Source organism: Schistocerca piceifrons, unplaced genomic scaffold, assembly GCF_021461385.2.
Source record: "Schistocerca piceifrons isolate TAMUIC-IGC-003096 unplaced genomic scaffold, iqSchPice1.1 HiC_scaffold_1684, whole genome shotgun sequence".
Classification (NCBI taxonomy): Eukaryota; Metazoa; Arthropoda; class Insecta; order Orthoptera; family Acrididae; genus Schistocerca; species Schistocerca piceifrons.
The window spans coordinates 373,658-398,973 of record NW_025727550.1 but is presented as its reverse complement, the minus strand read 5'-3'; the positions used below and the strand labels follow the sequence as shown (position 1 = coordinate 398,973).

Genomic DNA, 25,316 nt, shown 5'->3' with positions numbered 1-25,316 from the left:
CTTCGAGCTCGTTCACTAAGCCTCGGGTGCGATGATTCAGCGTCAACAGCAAACCCTGTAAGTTCTGAAACGACGACGACGTGGTGTGAAGAATACGAGAAACACTTCCTAAGACGCAGACTTTCTTACGATTCTGCAGCAACTACATTTCTCGATCACAACGTTAATGTCCTTTCGGGCCACACGTGCAACTTTTGCGATATAAAAATCGCACCTCCCCGGCGGGGAATCGAACCCCCGTCTCCCGCGTGACAGGCGGGGATACTAACCACTATACTACCGAGGAATACGCAATCCGTACCTACAATGCACGCTCACTTATGATTCTCAAGTAGGTGATACATCTCAAATCTAGCGTCCCGATGCTTTCAGAGTCAGCTGCTACGAAATAAAAGTATGCCCCAGGTGAGGCTCGAACTCACAACCCCGGCATTGCTCACGGCTACTGCCTTATAAGTACCGTGCGCTAACCAATTGCGCCACTGGGGCTACAGCAGGGGGCTTTCAGTTAGCGGTATTCGCTTTGCTGCCAACCTGTTGTGGCTACAGATCCATCATACGACCGTCACCTGCGGCCATACTGCGACTTTAGCACCCGTCTACGGATGCTTCATACGATTCTTGTTTCATATGCTACACTTACAAGCATATCAGCCGCTTGTCATCACCGAAAAATTGCAGAAAACGCGCGCCTTGCCGTCTGCTACCTGTCCAACGGCGAGGGCAGATGTGTGGCATGCTCTAAGCTATGCAGGCGCACCATGGCCGACCAGCTAGAGGAGAGATGCCTTCCTTGGCAGCTCCCTGCAGAGTGCGGAAGACCGGAGTGGCCGCGCCGCCGTTGTCAGTGGACGACACGCAGTTGGCGAGCCACCGAGAACACGTTGCTCCGCGATGTGTACCCGCCTCTCATTACGAAACGCGAACAGTGGCCCTGTGGCGCAACGGATAACGCGTCTGACTACGGATCAGAAGATTCCAGGTTCGAATCCTGGCAGGGTCGGCATTTTGTTAGTTGCGGGCGCGTAGCTAGGCAGTGCGTTCGAATGTTTCCACCTGCGTGCAGTGCAATGTCAATCCTGAGCATCTCGCAGCTGCATCTCGAGACGATCGTGGTAAATATCGCTTCGTGCAAGCGTCAGCGTAGCGTCAGTCGAGCAAAGTCGAGACAAGTCAAGCTGAGAGATGTCACACAGTTAATTAATCGGTACGCGACGCAGACAACGCTTTTCCAAGTGTCCCATGTCACGCACCGCAGAGGGCGAACACCTCCACGCAGCAGAGTGGCGCAGTGGAAGCGTGCTGGGCCCATAACCCAGAGGTCCGTGGATCGAAACCACGCTCTGCTAAAATTATTCTTTTTCTTGGGTGCTTCGAGCTCGTTCACTAAGCCTCGGGTGCGATGATTCAGCGTCAACAGCAAACCCTGTAAGTTCTGAAACGACGACGACGTGGTGTGAAGAATACGAGAAACACTTCCTAAGACGCAGACTTTCTTACGATTCTGCAGCAACTACATTTCTCGATCACAACGTTAATGTCCTTTCGGGCCACACGTGCAACTTTTGCGATATAAAAATCGCACCTCCCCGGCGGGGAATCGAACCCCGGTCTCCCGCGTGACAGGCGGGGATACTAACCACTATACTACCGAGGAATACGCAATCCGTACCTACAATGCACGCTCACTTATGATTCTCAAGTAGGTGATACATCTCAAATCTAGCGTCCCGATGCTTTCAGAGTCAGCTGCTACGAAATAAAAGTATGCCCCAGGTGAGGCTCGAACTCACAACCCCGGCATTGCTCACGGCTACTGCCTTATAAGTACCGTGCGCTAACCAATTGCGCCACTGGGGCTACAGCAGGGTGCTTTCAGTTAGCGGTATTCGCTTTGCTGCCAACCTGTTGTGGCTACAGATCCATCATACGACCGTCACCTGCGGCCATACTGCGACTTTAGCACCCGTCTACGGATGCTTCATACGATTCTTGTTTCATATGCTACACTTACAAGCATATCAGCCGCTTGTCATCACCGAAAAATTGCAGAAAACGCGCGCCTTGCCGTCTGCTACCTGTCCAACGGCGGGGGCAGATGTGTGGCAAGCTCTAAGCTATGCAGGCGCACCATGGCCGACCAGCTAGAGGAGAGATGCCTTCCTTGGCAGCTCCCTGCAGAGTGCGGGAGACCGGAGTGGCCGCGCCGCCGTTGTCAGTGGACGACACGCAGTTGGCGAGCCACCGCGAACACGTTGCTCCGCGATGTGTACCCGCCTCTCATTACGAAACGCGAACAGTGGCCCTGTGGCGCAACGGATAACGCGTCTGACTACGGATCAGAAGATTCCAGGTTCGAATCCTGGCAGGGTCGGCATTTTGTTAGTTGCGGGCGCGTAGCTAGGCAGTGCGTTCGAATGTTTCCACCTGCGTGCAGTGCAATGTCAATCCTGAGCATCTCGCAGCTGCATCTCGAGACGATCGTGGTAAATATCGCTTCGTGCAAGCGTCAGCGTAGCGTCAGTCGAGCAAAGTCGAGACAAGTCAAGCTGAGAGATGTCACACAGTTAATTAATCGGTACGCGACGCAGACAACGCTTTTCCAAGTGTCCCATGTCACGCACCGCAGAGGGCGAACACCTCCACGCAGCAGAGTGGCGCAGTGGAAGCGTGCTGGGCCCATAACCCAGAGGTCCGTGGATCGAAACCACGCTCTGCTAAAATTATTCTTTTTCTTGGGTGCTTCGAGCTCGTTCACTAAGCCTCGGGTGCGATGATTCAGCGTCAACAGCAAACCCTGTAAGTTCTGAAACGACGACGACGTGGTGTGAAGAATACGAGAAACACTTCCTAAGACGCAGACTTTCTTACGATTCTGCAGCAACTACATTTCTCGATCACAACGTTAATGTCCTTTCGGGCCACACGTGCAACTTTTGCGATATAAAAATCGCACCTCCCCGGCGGGGAATCGAACCCCGGTCTCCCGCGTGACAGGCGGGGATACTAACCACTATACTACCGAGGAATACGCAATCCGTACCTACAATGCACGCTCACTTATGATTCTCAAGTAGGTGATACATCTCAAATCTAGCGTCCCGATGCTTTCAGAGTCAGCTGCTACGAAATAAAAGTATGCCCCAGGTGAGGCTCGAACTCACAACCCCGGCATTGCTCACGGCTACTGCCTTATAAGTACCGTGCGCTAACCAATTGCGCCACTGGGGCTACAGCAGGGTGCTTTCAGTTAGCGGTATTCGCTTTGCTGCCAACCTGTTGTGGCTACAGATCCATCATACGACCGTCACCTGCGGCCATACTGCGACTTTAGCACCCGTCTACGGATGCTTCATACGATTCTTGTTTCATATGCTACACTTACAAGCATATCAGCCGCTTGTCATCACCGAAAAATTGCAGAAAACGCGCGCCTTGCCGTCTGCTACCTGTCCAACGGCGAGGGCAGATGTGTGGCAAGCTCTAAGCTATGCAGGCGCACCATGGCCGACCAGCTAGAGGAGAGATGCCTTCCTTGGCAGCTCCCTGCAGAGTGCGGAAGACCGGAGTGGCCGCGCCGCCGTTGTCAGTGGACGACACGCAGTTGGCGAGCCACCGCGAACACGTTGCTCCGCGATGTGTACCCGCCTCTCATTACGAAACGCGAACAGTGGCCCTGTGGCGCAACGGATAACGCGTCTGACTACGGATCAGAAGATTCCAGGTTCGAATCCTGGCAGGGTCGGCATTTTGTTAGTTGCGGGCGCGTAGCTAGGCAGTGCGTTCGAATGTTTCCACCTGCGTGCAGTGCAATGTCAATCCTGAGCATCTCGCAGCTGCATCTCGAGACGATCGTGGTAAATATCGCTTCGTGCAAGCGTCAGCGTAGCGTCAGTCGAGCAAAGTCGAGACAAGTCAAGCTGAGAGATGTCACACAGTTAATTAATCGGTACGCGACGCAGACAACGCTTTTCCAAGTGTCCCATGTCACGCACCGCAGAGGGCGAACACCTCCACGCAGCAGAGTGGCGCAGTGGAAGCGTGCTGGGCCCATAACCCAGAGGTCCGTGGATCGAAACCACGCTCTGCTAAAATTATTCTTTTTCTTGGGTGCTTCGAGCTCGTTCACTAAGCCTCGGGTGCGATGATTCAGCGTCAACAGCAAACCCTGTAAGTTCTGAAACGACGACGACGTGGTGTGAAGAATACGAGAAACACTTCCTAAGACGCAGACTTTCTTACGATTCTGCAGCAACTACATTTCTCGATCACAACGTTAATGTCCTTTCGGGCCACACGTGCAACTTTTGCGATATAAAAATCGCACCTCCCCGGCGGGGAATCGAACCCCCGTCTCCCGCGTGACAGGCGGGGATACTAACCACTATACTACCGAGGAATACGCAATCCGTACCTACAATGCACGCTCACTTATGATTCTCAAGTAGGTGATACATCTCAAATCTAGCGTCCCGATGCTTTCAGAGTCAGCTGCTACGAAATAAAAGTATGCCCCAGGTGAGGCTCGAACTCACAACCCCGGCATTGCTCACGGCTACTGCCTTATAAGTACCGTGCGCTAACCAATTGCGCCACTGGGGCTACAGCAGGGGGCTTTCAGTTAGCGGTATTCGCTTTGCTGCCAACCTGTTGTGGCTACAGATCCATCATACGACCGTCACCTGCGGCCATACTGCGACTTTAGCACCCGTCTACGGATGCTTCATACGATTCTTGTTTCATATGCTACACTTACAAGCATATCAGCCGCTTGTCATCACCGAAAAATTGCAGAAAACGCGCGCCTTGCCGTCTGCTACCTGTCCAACGGCGAGGGCACATGTGTGGCAAGCTCTAAGCTATGCAGGCGCACCATGGCCGACCAGCTAGAGGAGAGATGCCTTCCTTGGCAGCTCCCTGCAGAGTGCGGAAGACCGGAGTGGCCGCGCCGCCGTTGTCAGTGGACGACACGCAGTTGGCGAGCCACCGAGAACACGTTGCTCCGCGATGTGTACCCGCCTCTCATTACGAAACGCGAACAGTGGCCCTGTGGCGCAACGGATAACGCGTCTGACTACGGATCAGAAGATTCCAGGTTCGAATCCTGGCAGGGTCGGCATTTTGTTAGTTGCGGGCGCGTAGCTAGGCAGTGCGTTCGAATGTTTCCACCTGCGTGCAGTGCAATGTCAATCCTGAGCATCTCGCAGCTGCATCTCGAGACGATCGTGGTAAATATCGCTTCGTGCAAGCGTCAGCGTAGCGTCAGTCGAGCAAAGTCGAGACAAGTCAAGCTGAGAGATGTCACACAGTTAATTAATCGGTACGCGACGCAGACAACGCTTTTCCAAGTGTCCCATGTCACGCACCGCAGAGGGCGAACACCTCCACGCAGCAGAGTGGCGCAGTGGAAGCGTGCTGGGCCCATAACCCAGAGGTCCGTGGATCGATACCACGCTCTGCTAAAATTATTCTTTTTCTTGGGTGCTTCGAGCTCGTTCACTAAGCCTCGGGTGCGATGATTCAGCGTCAACAGCAAACCCTGTAAGTTCTGAAATGACGACGACATGGTATGAAGAATACGAGAAACACTTCCTAAGACGCAGACTTTCTTACGATTCTGCAGCAACTACATTTCTCGATCACAACGTTAATGTCCTTTCGGGCCACACGTGCAACTTTTGCGATATAAAAATCGCACCTCCCCGGTGGGGAATCGAACCCCGGCCTCCCGCGTGACAGGCGGGGATACTAACCACTATACTACCGAGGAATACGCATTCGGTACCTACAATGCACGCTCACTTATGATTCTCAAGTAGGTGATACATCTCAAATCTAGCGTCCCGATGCTTTCAGAGTCAGCTGCTACGAAATAGAAGTATGCCCCAGGTGAGGCTCGAACTCACAACCCCGGCATTGCTCACGGCTACTGCCTTATAAGTACCGTGCGCTAACCAATTGCGCCACTGGGGCTACAGCAGGGTGCTTTCAGTTAGCGGTATACGCTTTGCTGCCAACCTGTTGTGGCTACAGATCCATCATGCGACCGTCACCTGCGGCCATACTGCGACTTTAGCACCCGTCTACGGATGCTTCATACGATTCTTGTTTCATATGCTACACTTACAAGCATATCAGCCGCTTGTCATCACCGAAAAATTGCAGAAAACGCGCGCCTTGCCGTCTCCTACCTGTCCAACGGCGAGGGCAGATGTGTGGCAAGCTCTAAGCTATGCAGGCGCACCATGGCCGACCAGCTAGAGGAGAGATGCCTTCCTTGGCAGCTCCCTGCAGAGTGCGGAAGACCGGAGTGGCCGCGCCGCCGTTGTCAGTGGACGACACGCAGTTGGCGAGCCACCGAGAACACGTTGCTCCGCGATGTGTACCCGCCTCTCATTACGAAACGCGAACAGTGGCCCTGTGGCGCAACGGATAACGCGTCTGACTACGGATCAGAAGATTCCAGGTTCGAATCCTGGCAGGGTCGGCATTTTGTTAGTTGCGGGCGCGTAGCTAGGCAGTGCGTTCGAATGTTTCCACCTGCGTGCAGTGCAATGTCAATCCTGAGCATCTCGCAGCTGCATCTCGAGACGATCGTGGTAAATATCGCTTCGTGCAAGCGTCAGCGTAGCGTCAGTCGAGCAAAGTCGAGACAAGTCAAGCTGAGAGATGTCACACAGTTAATTAATCGGTACGCGACGCAGACAACGCTTTTCCAAGTGTCCCATGTCACGCACCGCAGAGGGCGAACACCTCCACGCAGCAGAGTGGCGCAGTGGAAGCGTGCTGGGCCCATAACCCAGAGGTCCGTGGATCGAAACCACGCTCTGCTAAAATTATTCTTTTTCTTGGGTGCTTCGAGCTCGTTCACTAAGCCTCGGGTGCGATGATTCAGCGTCAACAGCAAACCCTGTAAGTTCTGAAACGACGACGACGTGGTGTGAAGAATACGAGAAACACTTCCTAAGACGCAGACTTTCTTACGATTCTGCAGCAACTACATTTCTCGATCACAACGTTAATGTCCTTTCGGGCCACACGTGCAACTTTTGCGATATAAAAATCGCACCTCCCCGGCGGGGAATCGAACCCCGGTCTCCCGCGTGACAGGCGGGGATACTAACCACTATACTACCGAGGAATACGCAATCCGTACCTACAATGCACGCTCACTTATGATTCTCAAGTAGGTGATACATCTCAAATCTAGCGTCCCGATGCTTTCAGAGTCAGCTGCTACGAAATAAAAGTATGCCCCAGGTGAGGCTCGAACTCACAACCCCGGCATTGCTCACGGCTACTGCCTTATAAGTACCGTGCGCTAACCAATTGCGCCACTGGGGCTACAGCAGGGGGCTTTCAGTTAGCGGTATTCGCTTTGCTGCCAACCTGTTGTGGCTACAGATCCATCATACGACCGTCACCTGCGGCCATACTGCGACTTTAGCACCCGTCTACGGATGCTTCATACGATTCTTGTTTCATATGCTACACTTACAAGCATATCAGCCGCTTGTCATCACCGAAAAATTGCAGAAAACGCGCGCCTTGCCGTCTGCTACCTGTCCAACGGCGAGGGCAGATGTGTGGCATGCTCTAAGCTATGCAGGCGCACCATGGCCGACCAGCTAGAGGAGAGATGCCTTCCTTGGCAGCTCCCTGCAGAGTGCGGAAGACCGGAGTGGCCGCGCCGCCGTTGTCAGTGGACGACACGCAGTTGGCGAGCCACCGAGAACACGTTGCTCCGCGATGTGTACCCGCCTCTCATTACGAAACGCGAACAGTGGCCCTGTGGCGCAACGGATAACGCGTCTGACTACGGATCAGAAGATTCCAGGTTCGAATCCTGGCAGGGTCGGCATTTTGTTAGTTGCGGGCGCGTAGCTAGGCAGTGCGTTCGAATGTTTCCACCTGCGTGCAGTGCAATGTCAATCCTGAGCATCTCGCAGCTGCATCTCGAGACGATCGTGGTAAATATCGCTTCGTGCAAGCGTCAGCGTAGCGTCAGTCGAGCAAAGTCGAGACAAGTCAAGCTGAGAGATGTCACACAGTTAATTAATCGGTACGCGACGCAGACAACGCTTTTCCAAGTGTCCCATGTCACGCACCGCAGAGGGCGAACACCTCCACGCAGCAGAGTGGCGCAGTGGAAGCGTGCTGGGCCCATAACCCAGAGGTCCGTGGATCGAAACCACGCTCTGCTAAAATTATTCTTTTTCTTGGGTGCTTCGAGCTCGTTCACTAAGCCTCGGGTGCGATGATTCAGCGTCAACAGCAAACCCTGTAAGTTCTGAAACGACGACGACGTGGTGTGAAGAATACGAGAAACACTTCCTAAGACGCAGACTTTCTTACGATTCTGCAGCAACTACATTTCTCGATCACAACGTTAATGTCCTTTCGGGCCACACGTGCAACTTTTGCGATATAAAAATCGCACCTCCCCGGCGGGGAATCGAACCCCGGTCTCCCGCGTGACAGGCGGGGATACTAACCACTATACTACCGAGGAATACGCAATCGGTACCTACAATGCACGCTCACTTATGATTCTCAAGTAGGTGATACATCTCAAATCTAGCGTCCCGATGCTTTCAGAGTCAGCTGCTACGAAATAAAAGTATGCCCCAGGTGAGGCTCGAACTCACAACCCCGGCATTGCTCACGGCTACTGCCTTATAAGTACCGTGCGCTAACCAATTGCGCCACTGGGGCTACAGCAGGGTGCTTTCAGTTAGCGGTATTCGCTTTGCTGCCAACCTGTTGTGGCTACAGATCCATCATACGACCGTCACCTGCGGCCATACTGCGACTTTAGCACCCGTCTACGGATGCTTCATACGATTCTTGTTTCATATGCTACACTTACAAGCATATCAGCCGCTTGTCATCACCGAAAAATTGCAGAAAACGCGCGCCTTGCCGTCTGCTACCTGTCCAACGGCGAGGGCAGATGTGTGGCAAGCTCTAAGCTATGCAGGCGCACCATGGCCGACCAGCTAGAGGAGAGATGCCTTCCTTGGCAGCTCCCTGCAGAGTGCGGAAGACCGGAGTGGCCGCGCCGCCGTTGTCAGTGGACGACACGCAGTTGGCGAGCCACCGCGAACACGTTGCTCCGCGATGTGTACCCGCCTCTCATTACGAAACGCGAACAGTGGCCCTGTGGCGCAACGGATAACGCGTCTGACTACGGATCAGAAGATTCCAGGTTCGAATCCTGGCAGGGTCGGCATTTTGTTAGTTGCGGGCGCGTAGCTAGACAGTGCGTTCGAATGTTTCCACCTGCGTGCAGTGCAATGTCAATCCTGAGCATCTCGCAGCTGCATCTCGAGACGATCGTGGTAAATATCGCTTCGTGCAAGCGTCAGCGTAGCGTCAGTCGAGCAAAGTCGAGACAAGTCAAGCTGAGAGATGTCACACAGTTAATTAATCGGTACGCGACGCAGACAACGCTTTTCCAAGTGTCCCATGTCACGCACCGCAGAGGGCGAACACCTCCACGCAGCAGAGTGGCGCAGTGGAAGCGTGCTGGGCCCATAACCCAGAGGTCCGTGGATCGAAACCACGCTCTGCTAAAATTATTCTTTTTCTTGGGTGCTTCGAGCTCGTTCACTAAGCCTCGGGTGCGATGATTCAGCGTCAACAGCAAACCCTGTAAGTTCTGAAACGACGACGACGTGGTGTGAAGAATACGAGAAACACTTCCTAAGACGCAGACTTTCTTACGATTCTGCAGCAACTACATTTCTCGATCACAACGTTAATGTCCTTTCGGGCCACACGTGCAACTTTTGCGATATAAAAATCGCACCTCCCCGGCGGGGAATCGAACCCCGGTCTCCCGCGTGACAGGCGGGGATACTAACCACTATACTACCGAGGAATACGCAATCGGTACCTACAATGCACGCTCACTTATGATTCTCAAGTAGGTGATACATCTCAAATCTAGCGTCCCGATGCTTTCAGAGTCAGCTGCTACGAAATAAAAGTATGCCCCAGGTGAGGCTCGAACTCACAACCCCGGCATTGCTCACGGCTACTGCCTTATAAGTACCGTGCGCTAACCAATTGCGCCACTGGGGCTACAGCAGGGTGCTTTCAGTTAGCGGTATTCGCTTTGCTGCCAACCTGTTGTGGCTACAGATCCATCATACGACCGTCACCTGCGGCCATACTGCGACTTTAGCACCCGTCTACGGATGCTTCATACGATTCTTGTTTCATATGCTACACTTACAAGCATATCAGCCGCTTGTCATCACCGAAAAATTGCAGAAAACGCGCGCCTTGCCGTCTGCTACCTGTCCAACGGCGAGGGCAGATGTGTGGCAAGCTCTAAGCTATGCAGGCGCACCATGGCCGACCAGCTAGAGGAGAGATGCCTTCCTTGGCAGCTCCCTGCAGAGTGCGGAAGACCGGAGTGGCCGCGCCGCCGTTGTCAGTGGACGACACGCAGTTGGCGAGCCACCGCGAACACGTTGCTCCGCGATGTGTACCCGCCTCTCATTACGAAACGCGAACAGTGGCCCTGTGGCGCAACGGGTAACGCGTCTGACTACGGATCAGAAGATTCCAGGTTCGAATCCTGGCAGGGTCGGCATTTTGTTAGTTGCGGGCGCGTAGCTAGGCAGTGCGTTCGAATGTTTCCACCTGCGTGCAGTGCAATGTCAATCCTGAGCATCTCGCAGCTGCATCTCGAGACGATCGTGGTAAATATCGCTTCGTGCAAGCGTCAGCGTAGCGTCAGTCGAGCAAAGTCGAGACAAGTCAAGCTGAGAGATGTCACACAGTTAATTAATCGGTACGCGACGCAGACAACGCTTTTCCAAGTGTCCCATGTCACGCACCGCAGAGGGCGAGCACCTCCACGCAGCAGAGTGGCGCAGTGGAAGCGTGCTGGGCCCATAACCCAGAGGTCCGTGGATCGAAACCACGCTCTGCTAAAATTATTCTTTTTCTTGGGTGCTTCGAGCTCGTTCACTAAGCCTCGGGTGCGATGATTCAGCGTCAACAGCAAACCCTGTAAGTTCTGAAACGACGACGACGTGGTGTGAAGAATACGAGAAACACTTCCTAAGACGCAGACTTTCTTACGATTCTGCAGCAACTACATTTCTCGATCACAACGTTAATGTCCTTTCGGGCCACACGTGCAACTTTTGCGATATAAAAATCGCACCTCCCCGGCGGGGAATCGAACCCCGGTCTCCCGCGTGACAGGCGGGGATACTAACCACTATACTACCGAGGAATACGCAATCGGTACCTACAATGCACGCTCACTTATGATTCTCAAGTAGGTGATACATCTCAAATCTAGCGTCCCGATGCTTTCAGAGTCAGCTGCTACGAAATAAAAGTATGCCCCAGGTGAGGCTCGAACTCACAACCCCGGCATTGCTCACGGCTACTGCCTTATAAGTACCGTGCGCTAACCAATTGCGCCACTGGGGCTACAGCAGGGTGCTTTCAGTTAGCGGTATTCGCTTTGCTGCCAACCTGTTGTGGCTACAGATCCATCATACGACCGTCACCTGCGGCCATACTGCGACTTTAGCACCCGTCTACGGATGCTTCATACGATTCTTGTTTCATATGCTACACTTACAAGCATATCAGCCGCTTGTCATCACCGAAAAATTGCAGAAAACGCGCGCCTTGCCGTCTGCTACCTGTCCAACGGCGAGGGCAGATGTGTGGCAAGCTCTAAGCTATGCAGGCGCACCATGGCCGACCAGCTAGAGGAGAGATGCCTTCCTTGGCAGCTCCCTGCAGAGTGCGGAAGACCGGAGTGGCCGCGCCGCCGTTGTCAGTGGACGACACGCAGTTGGCGAGCCACCGCGAACACGTTGCTCCGCGATGTGTACCCGCCTCTCATTACGAAACGCGAACAGTGGCCCTGTGGCGCAACGGGTAACGCGTCTGACTACGGATCAGAAGATTCCAGGTTCGAATCCTGGCAGGGTCGGCATTTTGTTAGTTGCGGGCGCGTAGCTAGGCAGTGCGTTCGAATGTTTCCACCTGCGTGCAGTGCAATGTCAATCCTGAGCATCTCGCAGCTGCATCTCGAGACGATCGTGGTAAATATCGCTTCGTGCAAGCGTCAGCGTAGCGTCAGTCGAGCAAAGTCGAGACAAGTCAAGCTGAGAGATGTCACACAGTTAATTAATCGGTACGCGACGCAGACAACGCTTTTCCAAGTGTCCCATGTCACGCACCGCAGAGGGCGAGCACCTCCACGCAGCAGAGTGGCGCAGTGGAAGCGTGCTGGGCCCATAACCCAGAGGTCCGTGGATCGAAACCACGCTCTGCTAAAATTATTCTTTTTCTTGGGTGCTTCGAGCTCGTTCACTAAGCCTCGGGTGCGATGATTCAGCGTCAACAGCAAACCCTGTAAGTTCTGAAACGACGACGACGTGGTGTGAAGAATACGAGAAACACTTCCTAAGACGCAGACTTTCTTACGATTCTGCAGCAACTACATTTCTCGATCACAACGTTAATGTCCTTTCGGGCCACACGTGCAACTTTTGCGATATAAAAATCGCACCTCCCCGGCGGGGAATCGAACCCCGGTCTCCCGCGTGACAGGCGGGGATACTAACCACTATACTACCGAGGAATACGCAATCGGTACCTACAATGCACGCTCACTTATGATTCTCAAGTAGGTGATACATCTCAAATCTAGCGTCCCGATGCTTTCAGAGTCAGCTGCTACGAAATAAAAGTATGCCCCAGGTGAGGCTCGAACTCACAACCCCGGCATTGCTCACGGCTACTGCCTTATAAGTACCGTGCGCTAACCAATTGCGCCACTGGGGCTACAGCAGGGTGCTTTCAGTTAGCGGTATTCGCTTTGCTGCCAACCTGTTGTGGCTACAGATCCATCATACGACCGTCACCTGCGGCCATACTGCGACTTTAGCACCCGTCTACGGATGCTTCATACGATTCTTGTTTCATATGCTACACTTACAAGCATATCAGCCGCTTGTCATCACCGAAAAATTGCAGAAAACGCGCGCCTTGCCGTCTGCTACCTGTCCAACGGCGAGGGCAGATGTGTGGCAAGCTCTAAGCTATGCAGGCGCACCATGGCCGACCAGCTAGAGGAGAGATGCCTTCCTTGGCAGCTCCCTGCAGAGTGCGGAAGACCGGAGTGGCCGCGCCGCCGTTGTCAGTGGACGACACGCAGTTGGCGAGCCACCGCGAACACGTTGCTCCGCGATGTGTACCCGCCTCTCATTACGAAACGCGAACAGTGGCCCTGTGGCGCAACGGATAACGCGTCTGACTACGGATCAGAAGATTCCAGGTTCGAATCCTGGCAGGGTCGGCATTTTGTTAGTTGCGGGCGCGTAGCTAGGCAGTGCGTTCGAATGTTTCCACCTGCGTGCAGTGCAATGTCAATCCTGAGCATCTCGCAGCTGCATCTCGAGACGATCGTGGTAAATATCGCTTCGTGCAAGCGTCAGCGTAGCGTCAGTCGAGCAAAGTCGAGACAAGTCAAGCTGAGAGATGTCACACAGTTAATTAATCGGTACGCGACGCAGACAACGCTTTTCCAAGTGTCCCATGTCACGCACCGCAGAGGGCGAACACCTCCACGCAGCAGAGTGGCGCAGTGGAAGCGTGCTGGGCCCATAACCCAGAGGTCCGTGGATCGAAACCACGCTCTGCTAAAATTATTCTTTTTCTTGGGTGCTTCGAGCTCGTTCACTAAGCCTCGGGTGCGATGATTCAGCGTCAACAGCAAACCCTGTAAGTTCTGAAACGACGACGACGTGGTGTGAAGAATACGAGAAACACTTCCTAAGACGCAGACTTTCTTACGATTCTGCAGCAACTACATTTCTCGATCACAACGTTAATGTCCTTTCGGGCCACACGTGCAACTTTTGCGATATAAAAATCGCACCTCCCCGGCGGGGAATCGAACCCCGGTCTCCCGCGTGACAGGCGGGGATACTAACCACTATTTTTTTTTTTTTTTTTTTTTTTTTTTTTTTTTTTTTTTTTTTTATTTTGTCTGCTTCCCTAGTCTATATTCTGCTGACGGTCACGAAACAGTAGCTATATTGCGAGCAGGACGGGAAACGGCCGCTCGGACAGCTCAAACTTGTCACGACTCGTGTGGAAAAAATTCCGTTCCGGTACCGGCAATCGAACCCGGGCCTCCTGGGTGAAAGCCAGGTATCCTAGCCACTTTTTTTTTTTTTTTTTTTTTTTACAGCGTCAGGTTCCACCGAGACTCGAACTCGGATCGCTGGATTCAAAGTCCAGAGTGCTAACCATTACACCATTTTTGTTTTTTTTTTTTTTTTTTTTTTTTTTTTGATTTTAATCTTCGGATCCGAAGTCCGACGCCTTATCCATTTTTTTTTTTTTTTTTTTTTATTATTTATTTTTTTTTTCATAGTCAGCTGCTACGAAATAAAAGTATGCCCCAGGTGAGGCTCGAACTCTTAACCCCGGCATTGCTCACGGCTACTGCCTTATAAGTACCGTGCGCTAACCAATTGCGCCACTTTTTTTTTTTGTTTTTTTTGTTACTTTTTTTTTTTTAAACCAGCGCCTTTTTTTTTTTTTTTTTTTTTTTTTTTTTTAAATTTTTTTTTGTATGCACTAGAGTGCTTGGCAGCCGGTGGCAAAGCGGGCAGGGGTCACAATCCGGAGGCCTGGCCACGATGTCACCGCCATACCCCGCACCCAGTGCACGGTTTTGTGATTTGATTTGATTGTTACGTATTTATTATTATATTATGTTTAACCTGCAATGGGGCGTCATGTACGTTCCATCATTTGTATAGATATAAACAAAATGATAAAAAGAAATCCATGTCTGGTCTTTGGAGGACGCAGCACACCATGAATCCAGCACAGCACATACTCAAAGTTGGTCTTCACGTAGAATAATTTTCCCAGTTTCCATGTCGGTGATTAGTATTGTGCATTCGGTTTCCCGATGATTGATTGTGGATTGCTGCTTCTCAAAACCCTGAGCATGCCATGCGTCGGAAGAGGAGCGCTGGTAACGTGGTGACACCATAGAGCAGGGACATGCCAAACAACCATTTCCCGTTTTGGAAAGCCTCTTGATAGGAAGAATAGAAGCTGCTGAAATACTCCTGGTTCGTACTAAATCGTCGTGCAGCTTTGATGAAAGATAACGCGAAATGAAAGGAAACAAATGAGGAGCCTCTTCTGGGTGTCGCCCTGCGGAACCAAAAGTAAAGTGCTGTCATTTGAACATGAAAAGGAAATCCAAAGACAAGTAAATGTTCGAGGCCGAGTGCACAGTGCACTCTGTACCGTCGTTTGACCCATGATGCAAATCACCCACAGCTGATGGTGCGGAGCCGACCAAATCCATGGAAACAATAACAATTTAACAAAGTAGTGAAAAAGAAAAGATAAGAAAAGAAAAACTCCGTCCAATGGATCTGTAAACTTAAAGTCTTCCATCACTTAAAGCAATAGTAAGAAAATTTTGAAACTGATCTTTATACTGTCGCAACTTCTTAATCGCATAGTACTCTTCAATGAGATACATCTGATAATCGTGTAGCGTTGGCGTTGTATGGACAAGCATGTAATAGACGAACTGGCCCATGAGCCAGACATAACTATTATTCTTAGATTGAGGATAAAGCTGCCAGTCTGGTTGAAGCGCGTCTTGAAGTTGAATGGAAGTATCCGACGTCCTATTAATGACAGCGAGTTTCTTTCGGGTCCACTGCCATATTTGTGTTTGATCCCTGCAGTGGAAGAGATGCGGCAGCGTTTCCACTAGGTTACACTTCTCACAAAACGGGGTGGGCCGCAGCTTGATTTTGTGCAATTTCTCTCCAGTGGGAATCACCTCATTGACAGCGTCATACCAAACAGCTCGAACTCTGGAGCGAAGGAGCGGAAAACTAATGTTCTTCCAGACATTTCTCCAGTTTTTGCCTAAATATTTCTTCTCAATTGGGTTATCCAGCTGCCGTTTAGTAAGAGCAAGATAGGTCGCCGCCGTGTTGAACGGATGCGGGTTGTCCTGAACATAGCTGAGCTCCACATAATACCGCCGGATATAGCCAAGCTCAGGATGAATGTGTCCCACAGACGTTGGCGCAGACAAATCCTTTGGACGTAAGGTGTTGAAAAGCCGTGCAGTGAGACTATTTGGGTTGCCGTGTATTATGCGGGAAGTACGAGTTAAAAAAGTCGCCACACATTGGGATTCAACGTCTTTGACGCCTAAGCCACCTCGGGAACGAAGTAACGAGGTAGCCTTAAAGGAAACTTTAAAGATGTTCCCTCTCCAGACATACCAGCAAGCAAGTGCTAAAATTTTTTTCGCAATGGCTGTCGGGATTGGTAAAACAGCGGCAGTGTGATAGAGCTTACTAAAAACGTAACTATTAATAAACTGTGCCCTCTGCATCCGGTCTAAAGACCGCATGTTATGTTCTTTGATCACCGCACGTAAGATGGTAAGCTTGCGTTCCCAATTCACGTGGAGCATGGCGTGGGGGTTCGGTGATATAACCAGGCCTAGATGCCGCAGGTCTTCGGTCCTGTCCAACCAAGAAATATCGATGGAATTGGGGTTGCGACCTAACGGCATGATTTTGGACTTTCGCTCATTAAGTCTAGCGCCACAAGCGACAGAGTACTGATGGACAATCCGACGAACTGACCCCAGCTCTTCGGTGTTAGTAATAAGCACACTGATATCGTCGGCGTAGGCGTGGCAGACCGTTTTGGTGTTTAACGTTTGCAACCCGTGTAAAGTTAAGTAAAACTTTTTAAGAAGTGGCTCTATAGCGATCGAGAATAACGTCATAGAAAGGGGGCACCCTTGTCGCACTGCTTGTCGTATGGGCACGGGGGCGGTTAACTGGCCGTTAACCTTCACGCGTGAAGACGTTCCGCAGATACATTTCTGAATAAGCTGTCGAAAACGCTCGTTGAATCCCATTTGACTCATTGTGCGCAATAAAAAACCGTGATTAATTCTGTCAAACGCCTTATCGAAGTCGAGAAACAATAACGCCAAATCAGTGTTGGTAATCCAAGTTAAATAAGTCAGGTCGCGATATTCACACAGGGCATTCAACATCGATCGACCACTGACTGCACCCGTCTGATAAGGGCCAAGTACTTTGCCAAGAAGTACTTTAAGCCTGGTGTTTATAATCCGAGTCAAGATCTTGAAATCAGAGTTAAGCAACGTAATTGGCCGAAAGTCATTTAACATAGTCGGATTGGATGTTTTAGGAACCAGGACAACCATGCCTTCCGTGAACTGCGGGGGGAAGGCAGCATGCGATAACAGTTCGTTATACATGGCGGTCAATTCGTCACCGATCACATCCCAGAACCGCGAATAAAATTCGACCGGCAAGCCGTCTAAGCCGGCAGCTTTGTTCTTGGCAGCGCACGCAAGGATGGACTTAACTTCAGAATTGGTGACATTGGCCAAGAGAGCAGCGTTATCATCCTGATCCACTGTGGAGGCGATGTCGTTTAAAAAATCATCCCCCGCCGATAGATCGGTATCTGACTCGGAATAATGTTGTCGAAAATAATTGAAGACATGCGTCTTGATAGCACCCTGTTCATTGTACAGATTCCCGCCAGCATCCTTCAGATGAGCAATAATTTTTTGTTTACCACGTTTGGTTTCCCGTATGAGATGGAATAACGATGCGGACTCGTGGGAGACGTCATCAGAAGAGCGCGATCGGACCCGAGTGCCAACAAGTGCTTCACGAACTAAAGCAGTAATTCTGGCTTTGAGACGCTTGATGCGGATCAGGTTGTCGGACAAAGCAGATGGATCGCTGTACAGCTGGCGTAAACCGAGGAAATAAAATTCTAGAGACCGTTTCCTCCAATAAGCCCTGGTCCTGGCAAACTGGCAAATACATTTCTTAATCCGCGGCTTAACAAAACTCCGTCCACCAAAGAACGCGCTCCCTATACCGAGCTTGCCTCTGGAGGCACTGCTGCCAGGTGTCAACGAGGCAACGCCGTAAATCCGCTTCATCGAGCAGCGAGACATTCAGCTGCCACGTGCCGCGTCCCAAAAATGTCTTCTGCCGCACATGCCGAATCGTTAGATGGTATGCGGAGTGGTCACTAAAACTGAGCGGCCATAATTCACAATCACGAATGGTATGTAAAAGATCTTGAGAAACATAAAACCTATCCAGACGGCTAGAAGAAGCAGCGCTCACATAGGTATATCCCATCGTGTGTGGTCGAAGGTGACACCAACTATCTTGTAAATGCAGTCCATCTGTTAACGTTAGTAGCTCGGGACAAAAATTAAAATGCGGACTTTGATCTTCGTTGCGTAAAACGCAGTTGAAATCCCCACCCAGGATGATCTTCAGTCGAACGTTCGGCAATAAGGTCACAACTTCAGCCCTAAAAAATTCACTTCTGTCCCTTCTGCCAGCGGACCCTGTCGGGGCGTACACGTTCAGGAGAAGCAAATCCTGTAATTGGGCGGCAATGCCGCGTCCCGTTTCTAAAATCGCTGTAGGTTGGTAAGCGATGCCAGCTTTGAATAAAATCGCAGTGCCCGCCTCAGTGCCAAGATTTAATATGGCATCATACCCAGGTATTTCTCCAACCTTGGGGGACACAACTTCTTGAAAGAAAACTATATCTATATCGGCGGCATATAGATAGTCGGTCAAGCATTTAAGTTTGACATCGGATGCAATCCTATTCAAATTAACTGTGGCAAGTTTATAATCTTGCATGGTGGGGATAGAAAGGGTCCGTGTTATTCACTTTCGTCTGCCCAAGACTTCTCGGCCGGCGTATGCTGATGGCCAGTATCCATCAGCTCAGGACTCGGACGGTCGACATGCATCTCCATATCGGCCTCCCCCACGTGGCGCGCGACGGAACCCATTTCATCTGTGCCGCCGCGTTCACTGCCGTCTTTTCGGATCTGCTTTATAGTGCGCTGCAGTTTCTTTTCCAGAGTGCGGATCTCCTCCGCACTCTGCTTCCGTGCCGACCGCTTAGATTTCCCAGTTCTTGGGGGAGGTGCGTCGGCGTCAGAAACGGTTTTGACGTCCGTCAAGAGGCTGTGTGTAGACCCTTCCTCAGATAGGTCACTGCCGAGAGGGAGGGGCGTGGGGGGCGCAACGTCAGGGGGGCAAGAAACGCGCGACCTCTCGCCACCATCCGACAACTGTTTCAGCTCGACGGACGTAGTTGGAGTAGGGACGGGAGTCGGTCCTGCATGGTCGGCACGAAGGCCGACAGTCGGGGAAACCTGCAGGTGTGCAGCGTGGCCGTCGATATCGGTGACATCACTACGAACGGGACATTCGGGGGTTGCCACAGAGTTGTTGACAATGACCGCGCCGGCGTCTGGGGTCACCGCAGCCTGTTGGTGGAGCGTCGGTTGTGTCGTAGGCGACTCCATCAATGTCTGCGCGTAAGACAACCGATTGCCATCGTGCCCATCGAGAGGTGTAAGACGATGTTGCATTCCTCGGCGACCCGCCCGGACACGGGGACAAGCAGATTTTAAATGGTCGGTAGAACCACATATTACGCAAGTTCGCGGTTGTCCTTCGTACATCACCAGCGCGCGAAAACCCTGCACCAAAATGTTGGACGGGATGTGCTTCGTTAAATCAATTTTCGCATTCCGAACGCCGTTATCAACATTGAAATGTTTGTAACCCCTCCATTGCTCGGCATGAATTTGCAAGACATTACCGTAGGGAGACAAAGCTTGCCGAATTCTATCGAAGCTAACTTCGAAAGGCAGATTAAATATACGGACGGTTCGTAGCCCTAGTCCAGCATGACTAACAGATACTTTACAAATTTCGCCTTTAGAATTCACAAAATCCACAGTGCCTTCCGTGAGGGTCATAATACGAACGCAAGGATCGTCACTTATCAATTTTACATAAACAGCGTTCGCAAGAAAATCATACGAAAACCCAAGAACTTCATCATCTCGCAGTCCTAATCGATCGTAAAACCAGTCAATAAGTTCGTGAACCTGTGGTCGAGCATAGCCATACGGAAATCCAAATCGTAGCGTGTAACGTCTCAACTCATCCTCCATCACTGTCGTGAAGTAGTACTTACAATACCAACAGCTGCGTGCGCTCTAAAGCACAGGCGAAGCGACCACCACCGCACGTCTGCACACGGCCGCGGCCGCGGCGGAACTGAACCACTATACTACCGAGGAATACGCAATCGGTACCTACAATGCACGCTCACTTATGATTCTCAAGTAGGTGATACATCTCAAATCTAGCGTCCCGATGCTTTCAGAGTCAGCTGCTACGAAATAAAAGTATGCCCCAGGTGAGGCTCGAACTCACAACCCCGGCATTGCTCACGGCTACTGCCTTATAAGTACCGTGCGCTAACCAATTGCGCCACTGGGGCTACAGCAGGGTGCTTTCAGTTAGCGGTATTCGCTTTGCTGCCAACCTGTTGTGGCTACAGATCCATCATACGACCGTCACCTGCGGCCATACTGCGACTTTAGCACCCGTCTACGGATGCTTCATACGATTCTTGTTTCATATGCTACACTTACAAGCATATCAGCCGCTTGTCATCACCGAAAAATTGCAGAAAACGCGCGCCTTGCCGTCTGCTACCTGTCCAACGGCGAGGGCAGATGTGTGGCAAGCTCTAAGCTATGCAGGCGCACCATGGCCGACCAGCTAGAGGAGAGATGCCTTCCTTGGCAGCTCCCTGCAGAGTGCGGAAGACCGGAGTGGCCGCGCCGCCGTTGTCAGTGGACGACACGCAGTTGGCGAGCCACCGCGAACACGTTGCTCCGCGATGTGTACCCGCCTCTCATTACGAAACGCGAACAGTGGCCCTGTGGCGCAACGGGTAACGCGTCTGACTACGGATCAGAAGATTCCAGGTTCGAATCCTGGCAGGGTCGGCATTTTGTTAGTTGCGGGCGCGTAGCTAGGCAGTGCGTTCGAATGTTTCCACCTGCGTGCAGTGCAATGTCAATCCTGAGCATCTCGCAGCTGCATCTCGAGACGATCGTGGTAAATATCGCTTCGTGCAAGCGTCAGCGTAGCGTCAGTCGAGCAAAGTCGAGACAAGTCAAGCTGAGAGATGTCACACAGTTAATTAATCGGTACGCGACGCAGACAACGCTTTTCCAAGTGTCCCATGTCACGCACCGCAGAGGGCGAGCACCTCCACGCAGCAGAGTGGCGCAGTGTAAGCGTGCTGGGCCCATAACCCAGAGGTCCGTGGATCGAAACCACGCTCTGCTAAAATTATTCTTTTTCTTGGGTGCTTCGAGCTCGTTCACTAAGCCTCGGGTGCGATGATTCAGCGTCAACAGCAAACCCTGTAAGTTCTGAAACGACGACGACGTGGTGTGAAGAATACGAGAAACACTTCCTAAGACGCAGACTTTCTTACGATTCTGCAGCAACTACATTTCTCGATCACAACGTTAATGTCCTTTCGGGCCACACGTGCAACTTTTGCGATATAAAAATCGCACCTCCCCGGCGGGGAATCGAACCCCCGTCTCCCGCGTGACAGGCGGGGATACTAACCACTATACTACCGAGGAATACGCAATCCGTACCTACAATGCACGCTCACTTATGATTCTCAAGTAGGTGATACATCTCAAATCTAGCGTCCCGATGCTTTCAGAGTCAGCTGCTACGAAATAAAAGTATGCCCCAGGTGAGGCTCGAACTCACAACCCCGGCATTGCTCACGGCTACTGCCTTATAAGTACCGTGCGCTAACCAATTGCGCCACTGGGGCTACAGCAGGGGGCTTTCAGTTAGCGGTATTCGCTTTGCTGCCAACCTGTTGTGGCTACAGATCCATCATACGACCGTCACCTGCGGCCATACTGCGACTTTAGCACCCGTCTACGGATGCTTCATACGATTCTTGTTTCATATGCTACACTTACAAGCATATCAGCCGCTTGTCATCACCGAAAAATTGCAGAAAACGCGCGCCTTGCCGTCTGCTACCTGTCCAACGGCGAGGGCAGATGTGTGGCAAGCTCTAAGCTATGCAGGCGCACCATGGCCGACCAGCTAGAGGAGAGATGCCTTCCTTGGCAGCTCCCTGCAGAGTGCGGAAGACCGGAGTGGCCGCGCCGCCGTTGTCAGTGGACGACACGCAGTTGGCGAGCCACCGAGAACACGTTGCTCCGCGATGTGTACCCGCCTCTCATTACGAAACGCGAACAGTGGCCCTGTGGCGCAACGGATAACGCGTCTGACTACGGATCAGAAGATTCCAGGTTCGAATCCTGGCAGGGTCGGCATTTTGTTAGTTGCGGGCGCGTAGCTAGGCAGTGCGTTCGAATGTTTCCACCTGCGTGCAGTGCAATGTCAATCCTGAGCATCTCGCAGCTGCATCTCGAGACGATCGTGGTAAATATCGCTTCGTGCAAGCGTCAGCGTAGCGTCAGTCGAGCAAAGTCGAGACAAGTCAAGCTGAGAGATGTCACACAGTTAATTAATCGGTACGCGACGCAGACAACGCTTTTCCAAGTGTCCCATGTCACGCACCGCAGAGGGCGAACACCTCCACGCAGCAGAGTGGCGCAGTGGAAGCGTGCTGGGCCCATAACCCAGAGGTCCGTGGATCGAAACCACGCTCTGCTAAAATTATTCTTTTTCTTGGGTGCTTCGAGCTCGTTCACTAAGCCTCGGGTGCGATGATTCAGCGTCAACAGCAAACCCTGTAAGTTCTGAAACGACGACGACGTGGTGTGAAGAATACGAGAAACACTTCCTAAGACGCAGACTTTCTTACGATTCTGCAGCAACTACATTTCTCGATCACAACGTTAATGTCCTTTCGGGCCACACGTGCAACTTTTGCGATATAAAAATCGCACCTCCCCGGCGGGGAATCGAACCCCGGTCTCCCGCGTGACAGGCGGGGATACTAACCACTATACTACCGAGGAATACGCAATCGGTACCTACAATGCACGCTCACTTATGATTCTCAAGTAGGTGATACATCTCAAATCTAGCGTCCCGATGCTTTCAGAGTCAGCTGCTACGAAATAAAAGTATGCCCCAGGTGAGGCTCGAACTCACAACCCCGGCATTGCTCACGGCTACTGCCTTATAAGTACCGTGCGCTAACCAATTGCGCCACTGGGGCTACAGCAGGGTGCTTTCAGTTAGCGGTATTCGCTTTGCTGCCAACCTGTTGTGGCTACAGATCCATCATACGACCGTCACCTGCGGCCATACTGCGACTTTAGCACCCGTCTACGGATGCTTCATACGATTCTTGTTTCATATGCTACACTTACAAGCATATCAGCCGCTTGTCATCACCGAAAAATTGCAGAAAACGCGCGCCTTGCCGTCTGCTACCTGTCCAACAGCGAGGGCAGATGTGTGGCAAGCTCTAAGCTATGCAGGCGCACCATGGCCGACCAGCTAGAGGAGAGATGCCTTCCTTGGCAGCTCCCTGCAGAGTGCGGAAGACCGGAGTGGCTGCGCCGCCGTTGTCAGTGGACGACACGCAGTTGGCGAGCCACCGCGAACACGTTGCTCCGCGATGTGTACCCGCCTCTCATTACGAAACGCGAACAGTGGCCCTGTGGCGCAACGGATAACGCGTCTGACTACGGATCAGAAGATTCCAGGTTCGAATCCTGGCAGGGTCGGCATTTTGTTAGTTGCGGGCGCGTAGCTAGGCAGTGCGTTCGAATGTTTCCACCTGCGTGCAGTGCAATGTCAATCCTGAGCATCTCGCAGCTGCATCTCGAGACGATCGTGGTAAATATCGCTTCGTGCAAGCGTCAGCGTAGCGTCAGTCGAGCAAAGTCGAGACAAGTCAAGCTGAGAGATGTCACACAGTTAATTAATCGGTACGCGACGCAGACAACGCTTTTCCAAGTGTCCCATGTCACGCACCGCAGAGGGCGAACACCTCCACGCAGCAGAGTGGCGCAGTGGAAGCGTGCTGGGCCCATAACCCAGAGGTCCGTGGATCGAAACCACGCTCTGCTAAAATTATTCTTTTTCTTGGGTGCTTCGAGCTCGTTCACTAAGCCTCGGGTGCGATGATTCAGCGTCAACAGCAAACCCTGTAAGTTCTGAAACGACGACGACGTGGTGTGAAGAATACGAGAAACACTTCCTAAGACGCAGACTTTCTTACGATTCTGCAGCAACTACATTTCTCGATCACAACGTTAATGTCCTTTCGGGCCACACGTGCAACTTTTGCGATATAAAAATCGCACCTCCCCGGCGGGGAATCGAACCCCGGTCTCCCGCGTGACAGGCGGGGATACTAACCACTATACTACCGAGGAATACGCAATCGGTACCTACAATGCACGCTCACTTATGATTCTCAAGTAGGTGATACATCTCAAATCTAGCGTCCCGATGCTTTCAGAGTCAGCTGCTACGAAATAAAAGTATGCCCCAGGTGAGGCTCGAACTCACAACCCCGGCATTGCTCACGGCTACTGCCTTATAAGTACCGTGCGCTAACCAATTGCGCCACTGGGGCTACAGCAGGGTGCTTTCAGTTAGCGGTATTCGCTTTGCTGCCAACCTGTTGTGGCTACAGATCCATCATACGACCGTCACCTGCGGCCATACTGCGACTTTAGCACCCGTCTACGGATGCTTCATACGATTCTTGTTTCATATGCTACACTTACAAGCATATCAGCCGCTTGTCATCACCGAAAAATTGCAGAAAACGCGCGCCTTGCCGTCTGCTACCTGTCCAACGGCGAGGGCAGATGTGTGGCAAGCTCTAAGCTATGCAGGCGCACCATGGCCGACCAGCTAGAGGAGAGATGCCTTCCTTGGCAGCTCCCTGCAGAGTGCGGAAGACCGGAGTGGCTGCGCCGCCGTTGTCAGTGGACGACACGCAGTTGGCGAGCCACCGCGAACACGTTGCTCCGCGATGTGTACCCGCCTCTCATTACGAAACGCGAACAGTGGCCCTGTGGCGCAACGGATAACGCGTCTGACTACGGATCAGAAGATTCCAGGTTCGAATCCTGGCAGGGTCGGCATTTTGTTAGTTGCGGGCGCGTAGCTAGGCAGTGCGTTCGAATGTTTCCACCTGCGTGCAGTGCAATGTCAATCCTGAGCATCTCGCAGCTGCATCTCGAGACGATCGTGGTAAATATCGCTTCGTGCAAGCGTCAGCGTAGCGTCAGTCGAGCAAAGTCGAGACAAGTCAAGCTGAGAGATGTCACACAGTTAATTAATCGGTACGCGACGCAGACAACGCTTTTCCAAGTGTCCCATGTCACGCACCGCAGA

General features: G+C 52.0%; 41 non-coding genes across 41 annotated transcripts; 14 read left to right on the top strand and 27 right to left on the bottom strand.

The window, feature by feature from the left end:
- Positions 1 to 214: 214 nt before the first annotated feature.
- Trnad-guc lies at positions 215 to 286 on the bottom strand. The gene has a single exon. It is a non-coding gene; the product is annotated as a tRNA-Asp (tRNA).
- A 111-nt stretch (positions 287 to 397) lies between these two features.
- Trnai-uau lies at positions 398 to 489 on the bottom strand. Its single transcript is given in 2 exon segments — positions 398 to 433; positions 452 to 489. It is a non-coding gene; the product is annotated as a tRNA-Ile (tRNA).
- Positions 490 to 930: 441 nt separating this feature from the next.
- On the top strand, positions 931 to 1,003 carry Trnar-acg. The gene has a single exon. It is a non-coding gene; the product is annotated as a tRNA-Arg (tRNA).
- A 582-nt stretch (positions 1,004 to 1,585) lies between these two features.
- Trnad-guc lies at positions 1,586 to 1,657 on the bottom strand. Its single transcript has one exon. It is a non-coding gene; the product is annotated as a tRNA-Asp (tRNA).
- A 111-nt stretch (positions 1,658 to 1,768) lies between these two features.
- On the bottom strand, positions 1,769 to 1,860 carry Trnai-uau. The gene is given in 2 exon segments: positions 1,769 to 1,804; positions 1,823 to 1,860. It is a non-coding gene; the product is annotated as a tRNA-Ile (tRNA).
- A 441-nt stretch (positions 1,861 to 2,301) lies between these two features.
- On the top strand, positions 2,302 to 2,374 carry Trnar-acg. The gene has a single exon. It is a non-coding gene; the product is annotated as a tRNA-Arg (tRNA).
- A 582-nt stretch (positions 2,375 to 2,956) lies between these two features.
- Positions 2,957 to 3,028, bottom strand: Trnad-guc. Its single transcript has one exon. It is a non-coding gene; the product is annotated as a tRNA-Asp (tRNA).
- A 111-nt stretch (positions 3,029 to 3,139) lies between these two features.
- Trnai-uau lies at positions 3,140 to 3,231 on the bottom strand. Its single transcript is given in 2 exon segments — positions 3,140 to 3,175; positions 3,194 to 3,231. It is a non-coding gene; the product is annotated as a tRNA-Ile (tRNA).
- Positions 3,232 to 3,672: 441 nt separating this feature from the next.
- Positions 3,673 to 3,745, top strand: Trnar-acg. The gene has a single exon. It is a non-coding gene; the product is annotated as a tRNA-Arg (tRNA).
- A 582-nt stretch (positions 3,746 to 4,327) lies between these two features.
- Trnad-guc lies at positions 4,328 to 4,399 on the bottom strand. The gene has a single exon. It is a non-coding gene; the product is annotated as a tRNA-Asp (tRNA).
- A 111-nt stretch (positions 4,400 to 4,510) lies between these two features.
- Trnai-uau lies at positions 4,511 to 4,602 on the bottom strand. Its single transcript is given in 2 exon segments — positions 4,511 to 4,546; positions 4,565 to 4,602. It is a non-coding gene; the product is annotated as a tRNA-Ile (tRNA).
- Positions 4,603 to 5,043: 441 nt separating this feature from the next.
- Trnar-acg lies at positions 5,044 to 5,116 on the top strand. The gene has a single exon. It is a non-coding gene; the product is annotated as a tRNA-Arg (tRNA).
- A 582-nt stretch (positions 5,117 to 5,698) lies between these two features.
- Trnad-guc lies at positions 5,699 to 5,770 on the bottom strand. Its single transcript has one exon. It is a non-coding gene; the product is annotated as a tRNA-Asp (tRNA).
- A 111-nt stretch (positions 5,771 to 5,881) lies between these two features.
- On the bottom strand, positions 5,882 to 5,973 carry Trnai-uau. Its single transcript is given in 2 exon segments — positions 5,882 to 5,917; positions 5,936 to 5,973. It is a non-coding gene; the product is annotated as a tRNA-Ile (tRNA).
- Positions 5,974 to 6,414: 441 nt separating this feature from the next.
- Positions 6,415 to 6,487, top strand: Trnar-acg. Its single transcript has one exon. It is a non-coding gene; the product is annotated as a tRNA-Arg (tRNA).
- A 582-nt stretch (positions 6,488 to 7,069) lies between these two features.
- On the bottom strand, positions 7,070 to 7,141 carry Trnad-guc. Its single transcript has one exon. It is a non-coding gene; the product is annotated as a tRNA-Asp (tRNA).
- Positions 7,142 to 7,252: 111 nt separating this feature from the next.
- Positions 7,253 to 7,344, bottom strand: Trnai-uau. The gene is given in 2 exon segments: positions 7,253 to 7,288; positions 7,307 to 7,344. It is a non-coding gene; the product is annotated as a tRNA-Ile (tRNA).
- Positions 7,345 to 7,785: 441 nt separating this feature from the next.
- Trnar-acg lies at positions 7,786 to 7,858 on the top strand. Its single transcript has one exon. It is a non-coding gene; the product is annotated as a tRNA-Arg (tRNA).
- A 582-nt stretch (positions 7,859 to 8,440) lies between these two features.
- On the bottom strand, positions 8,441 to 8,512 carry Trnad-guc. Its single transcript has one exon. It is a non-coding gene; the product is annotated as a tRNA-Asp (tRNA).
- Positions 8,513 to 8,623: 111 nt separating this feature from the next.
- Positions 8,624 to 8,715, bottom strand: Trnai-uau. Its single transcript is given in 2 exon segments — positions 8,624 to 8,659; positions 8,678 to 8,715. It is a non-coding gene; the product is annotated as a tRNA-Ile (tRNA).
- Positions 8,716 to 9,156: 441 nt separating this feature from the next.
- Trnar-acg lies at positions 9,157 to 9,229 on the top strand. The gene has a single exon. It is a non-coding gene; the product is annotated as a tRNA-Arg (tRNA).
- Positions 9,230 to 9,811: 582 nt separating this feature from the next.
- On the bottom strand, positions 9,812 to 9,883 carry Trnad-guc. The gene has a single exon. It is a non-coding gene; the product is annotated as a tRNA-Asp (tRNA).
- Positions 9,884 to 9,994: 111 nt separating this feature from the next.
- Trnai-uau lies at positions 9,995 to 10,086 on the bottom strand. Its single transcript is given in 2 exon segments — positions 9,995 to 10,030; positions 10,049 to 10,086. It is a non-coding gene; the product is annotated as a tRNA-Ile (tRNA).
- Positions 10,087 to 10,527: 441 nt separating this feature from the next.
- Positions 10,528 to 10,600, top strand: Trnar-acg. The gene has a single exon. It is a non-coding gene; the product is annotated as a tRNA-Arg (tRNA).
- Positions 10,601 to 11,182: 582 nt separating this feature from the next.
- Trnad-guc lies at positions 11,183 to 11,254 on the bottom strand. Its single transcript has one exon. It is a non-coding gene; the product is annotated as a tRNA-Asp (tRNA).
- A 111-nt stretch (positions 11,255 to 11,365) lies between these two features.
- On the bottom strand, positions 11,366 to 11,457 carry Trnai-uau. The gene is given in 2 exon segments: positions 11,366 to 11,401; positions 11,420 to 11,457. It is a non-coding gene; the product is annotated as a tRNA-Ile (tRNA).
- Positions 11,458 to 11,898: 441 nt separating this feature from the next.
- On the top strand, positions 11,899 to 11,971 carry Trnar-acg. Its single transcript has one exon. It is a non-coding gene; the product is annotated as a tRNA-Arg (tRNA).
- A 582-nt stretch (positions 11,972 to 12,553) lies between these two features.
- On the bottom strand, positions 12,554 to 12,625 carry Trnad-guc. Its single transcript has one exon. It is a non-coding gene; the product is annotated as a tRNA-Asp (tRNA).
- A 111-nt stretch (positions 12,626 to 12,736) lies between these two features.
- On the bottom strand, positions 12,737 to 12,828 carry Trnai-uau. Its single transcript is given in 2 exon segments — positions 12,737 to 12,772; positions 12,791 to 12,828. It is a non-coding gene; the product is annotated as a tRNA-Ile (tRNA).
- Positions 12,829 to 13,269: 441 nt separating this feature from the next.
- Trnar-acg lies at positions 13,270 to 13,342 on the top strand. The gene has a single exon. It is a non-coding gene; the product is annotated as a tRNA-Arg (tRNA).
- Positions 13,343 to 20,341: 6,999 nt separating this feature from the next.
- On the bottom strand, positions 20,342 to 20,433 carry Trnai-uau. The gene is given in 2 exon segments: positions 20,342 to 20,377; positions 20,396 to 20,433. It is a non-coding gene; the product is annotated as a tRNA-Ile (tRNA).
- Positions 20,434 to 20,874: 441 nt separating this feature from the next.
- Trnar-acg lies at positions 20,875 to 20,947 on the top strand. Its single transcript has one exon. It is a non-coding gene; the product is annotated as a tRNA-Arg (tRNA).
- A 582-nt stretch (positions 20,948 to 21,529) lies between these two features.
- Positions 21,530 to 21,601, bottom strand: Trnad-guc. Its single transcript has one exon. It is a non-coding gene; the product is annotated as a tRNA-Asp (tRNA).
- Positions 21,602 to 21,712: 111 nt separating this feature from the next.
- Positions 21,713 to 21,804, bottom strand: Trnai-uau. The gene is given in 2 exon segments: positions 21,713 to 21,748; positions 21,767 to 21,804. It is a non-coding gene; the product is annotated as a tRNA-Ile (tRNA).
- A 441-nt stretch (positions 21,805 to 22,245) lies between these two features.
- Trnar-acg lies at positions 22,246 to 22,318 on the top strand. Its single transcript has one exon. It is a non-coding gene; the product is annotated as a tRNA-Arg (tRNA).
- A 582-nt stretch (positions 22,319 to 22,900) lies between these two features.
- Trnad-guc lies at positions 22,901 to 22,972 on the bottom strand. Its single transcript has one exon. It is a non-coding gene; the product is annotated as a tRNA-Asp (tRNA).
- A 111-nt stretch (positions 22,973 to 23,083) lies between these two features.
- Trnai-uau lies at positions 23,084 to 23,175 on the bottom strand. The gene is given in 2 exon segments: positions 23,084 to 23,119; positions 23,138 to 23,175. It is a non-coding gene; the product is annotated as a tRNA-Ile (tRNA).
- A 441-nt stretch (positions 23,176 to 23,616) lies between these two features.
- Trnar-acg lies at positions 23,617 to 23,689 on the top strand. Its single transcript has one exon. It is a non-coding gene; the product is annotated as a tRNA-Arg (tRNA).
- A 582-nt stretch (positions 23,690 to 24,271) lies between these two features.
- Trnad-guc lies at positions 24,272 to 24,343 on the bottom strand. The gene has a single exon. It is a non-coding gene; the product is annotated as a tRNA-Asp (tRNA).
- Positions 24,344 to 24,454: 111 nt separating this feature from the next.
- Positions 24,455 to 24,546, bottom strand: Trnai-uau. The gene is given in 2 exon segments: positions 24,455 to 24,490; positions 24,509 to 24,546. It is a non-coding gene; the product is annotated as a tRNA-Ile (tRNA).
- Positions 24,547 to 24,987: 441 nt separating this feature from the next.
- Trnar-acg lies at positions 24,988 to 25,060 on the top strand. Its single transcript has one exon. It is a non-coding gene; the product is annotated as a tRNA-Arg (tRNA).
- Positions 25,061 to 25,316: the final 256 nt, after the last annotated feature.